This window comes from Monodelphis domestica, chromosome 5, assembly GCF_027887165.1.
Source record: "Monodelphis domestica isolate mMonDom1 chromosome 5, mMonDom1.pri, whole genome shotgun sequence".
NCBI classification, from domain to species: domain Eukaryota; kingdom Metazoa; phylum Chordata; class Mammalia; order Didelphimorphia; family Didelphidae; genus Monodelphis; species Monodelphis domestica.
In genome coordinates, this window is record NC_077231.1 from 128,225,250 (window position 1) to 128,230,558 (window position 5,309).

General features: G+C 30.8%; 1 pseudogene; it reads left to right on the forward strand.

Annotated features, from left to right (window-relative positions):
- Positions 1 to 382: 382 nt before the first annotated feature.
- Positions 383 to 1,429, forward strand: LOC100618927 (heterogeneous nuclear ribonucleoprotein H-like; annotated as a pseudogene).
- The last annotated feature ends 3,880 nt before the right edge of the window (positions 1,430 to 5,309 follow it).

Sequence of the window (5,309 nt, forward strand, 5' to 3'; positions counted from 1 at the left end):
AAAGATCAATAGCCACAGCAATATCTCTGATTTTCTTTGAAGTGTATTATTTCATAGATGAGACTTTTGCATTTGTACTTGGAGGAAAATTCATTCTTAAATATAACAGAAATAACTCGGTGGTATTTTTTCATGTCCATGCCAAAGTCTAGTATTGAGCCACTGTCAGTGACCAAGGAAAATGAACATTAAAAGTAGAGAGGGCTTCATTACATAGGTACAGAACTTGCCCTGGTCCTGCTTAGTTGATGAAGTCTGACATTTCTTGTGATACAAAATTTAAAATGGGACATCAGGAATTCATTTCATCTATAGCTACGGAAGCAGACCAAGTAGAGAAGCACTTGTTGAATCATATGATGAAGTCAACTTGGCACCGGAAAAAGATTAATTTACTATGGGACACTAGGTTGAAGTAGTCATATGAAACAACATTGAAATGGATTGCATGTTGAAGCATACTATTCTGAATAGCCTAACATGACCAGCGATGATTTTGTGCACCTTATGGTACTCCCACTTGTCTGTAGCAAGGAGAAAATTGTTCAGTTTTTTTTTTTCAGGGTTAGCATTTCAAATGGGATAACATTTCCAGTGGGGGAACTAAAAGGGATGATTATGATGGAGGTCTTCATGGAATTTGTTTCATAGGAAATAGCTGGAAAAGCTCTGAAGCTACATAGGGAAAGAATAAGGCACAGGTACATTGAATTCTTCAAGAACAGCTAGGTAGAAGTTCATATTCATTGTGATTATCTTAAAAAGGTAAAGTGGAAGCAAGGTTTTTATGACAAACATTAATAGTGGAACTAGGTTTGAGAGCTATGATGACTACAATAGATATAATGATGTATATGGCTTTGAATTGGATAGATTTAGAAGAGACTTACTGTTTTGGGGACGAATGTTTGATCATAGATATGGAGATTGTGGACACTTTACAAAGTGCAACAGGCCATTGTGTGCACATAGGAGATTTATCTTACACATCTATTGAAAATGATATTCATAATTTTCTTCTCACCATTCAACTCTCTTGTAGTACATGTTGAAATTGGTCCTGATGGCAGAGTGACTGGGAAAAAAGTGTTGATATTATTACTTATGAAGATATTGTGATAGCTATGTCAAAATACGGAGCAAATATGCAACAAGATATGTAGACCTCTTCTTGAATTCTATTACAGGAGCAAGTGGTGGTACTTTTGGACACAGATTTGTAGATCTCTTCTTGAATTCTGCAGTAGGAGCAAGTGGTGGTACTTATAGTATCCAAATGATTACAGGCATAGGCATGCCAAACCATTCTAGTTATGGTGGTCTAGCTAGTCAGCACTCAAGTGCAGGTTATGGAGGAAGGTATGATGGAAGTAGATATGAATGAATTTTATAGAAAAACTCCAGTGATTTTTAATCAAACATTGCATAAGGACCCGGATAACAATATACAGCAGCTAAAACCTTCAGGAGTCATGAATCTTTGGGACTGAATAGAATGGGAGGGACATCTGGCAAGTCTAGGGTGAGTGGTAGATGAGAATCACCGATTCTTGTTAATTTTTTAAAGGAAAAAATACAAATTTTAACAATTTTGCAACACAACTTTGTGATTTATGTTTACTGTAAAGTGAAATGAAGATCAATTTAAAGTTTCAATTTCAGTATTTAGGAAAAAAAAGGGAAACAAGCCAATAGAATGTAATAGTCAAGTTGAGTAAGGATAATAATTGTTCAACAATATTAGTTTTTCACATGGTAATTATGCTATTGGAGTGTACTTAAGATCTAAGCATATTTAGGTTAAAAGTTTCAGTCAGTAAATGTTGCTCTTATATAACATTATATGAAACACTCCAATGCATGTTGGGAGATATGCCTGTTTTGTACAATAAATACAGAAATTGTGTTTGCAATTTGTAAGTAGACAGGAATCTTCTAGTTCGTTTTGTTTACTCTCTTGTAAAGTATGTTCATTTAATTTTTGAAAGGTAATAGAAATGTTTTAGTATTTTGGTGTTCTTGTTTGTATTAAATCCCAAGGTCTTGATTTAAATCTTTTATTATATTGTGATAATATTTTATTTCGTTGCACTAAGTGAAACTTGTTAAATAAATCTTCCTTTCAGAAATTGGGGAAAAATAACAAAATGTAACAAAGGAGAGACACAAAAAAGGGCACATGCCAAAAAATCCAGCAGTCATGTGATAGGAGTACTAAATAAAGGTGTGGAAGGCAATGAAATACAGTTTTATCTCATCAAAATAAGATATTCTGAGTTATGCCACTGTTGGTATAAGTCCACAATTATTTCTGTCATAAAAATAAACTATCACCATTTTTCATTTAAGGGGCATTTTATTAAAATAAATTAAGCAGAACTAACAAGGACAAAATTCTGATGTTACAAAGAGGAATGGGAACAAATAAAAATCCTTAAAATGTCATGAAGACAGAAATGGAGGAAAATATAAAATTGTTTCATAACTTTATATGTGAATGGATTATGATGGAAATGAGAAGAATGGTTTAATGAAGAGGTGATTAAATAAGAAAGAAAATCTCACATTCTATTTTAATAAGAAATAAAATGAAAATAAAAACATTAATTGAATCAAAATGATAGTGTAATAATATTTAACATGCAACAGGTGAATAAAAAAGCAGGACTTTTTATCATGCTATTATACAAAGTTAAAATAAAAATCCATGGGTTGAGGAGAAAATTGCATGATCTTTAAAGAAACATAAATGAAGAACTTATGTTAATATTCAACTGTTATGCTTCAAATGACATAGCATCTGAGTTCATGAAGGAAAAATTAACTTATAGAAAATTAAATATTGTAACTCAGTATTATTAACTGAATTTAACATTCCCCTCTAAATTGGATAAATTAAAAAGAAAGATAAACAAAATGTTAAATACAGACTTGAAAAAAATGTTGATGAATTTAGTGCTAAAATATTGATAGTACTTTTTGGATTGACCACTCAAAACATACAAATTTCTCAGAATTACATAGACATCTTAAAAAATAACTATATTAGGGAATAGAGAAATTGAAAATCAGTGTAAAATGTCAACAATATTAATGGTAAATGTTCAAATAAAGATGCTAAAGAATCTAGTTTTAGAAAAGGAAATATAACTTTTTTTTTTCAAAATAACTGCCAAAGGGAAAACAGAACTTTTTTGTCAATGTGGATTGGAAAGAGATTCTCAATTATTAAAAACAATTAATAGCTATGTTATAAATACCTAAACCAAAGAATTAAAAAGAAAGTCGAGATCTATGTCACAATACCAACATGCTGAGTGAAATAGTTTAAATGAAAGCAGCAAAAATAATGTAAGATTTTATTTAAAACATTAATTATGACCAAATTTATTTTATTTCAGTGATGCAAGGAAGATTTAGCACTAGGAAAATATTAAAAACAGAAAAAAAACACCTCCCAAACAATATGATTGTCACACTAGATGGATAATAATGTTTTAACAAAATTCAACATTAATTTATACTTTTTAGTATTTCAAGGAATTTTTATTCCTTGAAATGAAAGGCATTGGTTGACAGCTAGATAGTTATAGACAGACAGACAGACAGACAGAGAGACCAAGTATTTATTAAATATTTATTGTGTGCCAGGCACACAATGCAGCAAGTAAATGACATCTTAAAAGGTAACACAAATATAAGAATATGCATTCAAGGTTGTTGGTGAGAAGGAAGATAGTACTGAGAAATGAGTAAGGAGTTCAGAGGAAAAGAAGGTGGCAAGGAAACTAGTAAAAAAAAAAATTCCAGAGTGAGTCAAGAGGTAAGGATGGATCTTCTAAAAATATGATCAGATACCTATTTAAAACCTAAAAGCTTTCCCAATATATAGAATATAGGAAGATTTGCCTTTTACTTACTATTGTTTGGTATTCTATTTCTATTATGCTAAGAAGAACAATAAAATGAGAGAAATAAATTAAATGTATAAATAAAGGAAATTAAACTACCATATTTGGCAATAGGATAGTATATGTAAAAATATTGTGAAATAAACAATAAAATATTAGCAACTTTGACAAAGTTGACACATTAATAGCATATCAATGTAATAATGATCCAAAAATTAATAATACAAAATGAAGTACCCTTAAAATAATTACAAATGCATAAAAGTTTGGAGTCAATCTACTAAACACACTTAGAATTTATATAATTCCAATTACTTTTTTAAATTGGAAAAATAAATTCTCAAGGAGTTACAAACTAGCAATCATCAGAAAAATTTCTCCGAATCATACTTAATAAGAAAAATGCAAATCTAAACAATACTTATATTTCTCCTCACATCCTGAAAAATGGAAAAGATGAAAAAAAAATAGAAAATTCAATGTTAGAGGCCCATTGCCTTTGGAGATGTGAAATCAGTATACCATTTTACATAGTACCAATCAGTTTGGAATTATGAAAATGATGTGACTAAAATGTTTATAGTGTTTGAACCAAAGATTCCTCTATGAGGCATATCTGACAAGGAGTTTATTGATAAGAGGAAGGTCCCTACATATACAGTATTTATAGCACATAAATAATATTTATAGTGGCACTTTTTTGTGTGTGATAGTAAAGAACCAACCAAAAGTAACATGGATGTCCATGGACTGTCAAGGGGCTAAACAAGTTTTAGTTCATGAATGTGACAGAATATTACTACATTAAAGATATAATGAATATCAAGAATTCATAAAAAATGAAAAAAATTATATGTAATTTCAACTTATAGCTTCTCTCATCCCGCTCAGAGATGTGTCCCCTCACACATTTGTAGCCTCATAGGACTATCCTTTATTGAATTTCCTAATTCATATTGGGAGAAACCCTAGCAGTGTTACACAGAGAAAGAAGGGAATGAAAAGTAGAGCTGCACTTTTAGAGGTTTAAAAATATTTTTTGATCTCTTTCTAAAGAGGGGATATTGAAACTATGATGAAAAAGCAGTTATAGATGCTCATCTTTGCCAAAATTCATATTTGGTTAAGCCCACAATCTCCTTAGCTCATACTCATAATATGATAAATAGATTTTGAGGAATTTACAGAAAAGTGCTGACTGCAAATTAATATTCATGACTTCAGCAGTGCCCTCATCGCACCAAAACCATCCCTTTGTTCCTATAAAATTGATTCCTTATCTCACATCACATAAAAGTGATCCCAAGCCTTCTCACTTTTCCTAAATTTTCTGATAGCTCCATTCACCCTTTTAAACTCAGGATCCTGTGTCTTATTTTAATGAGAAAATTGAGGCCA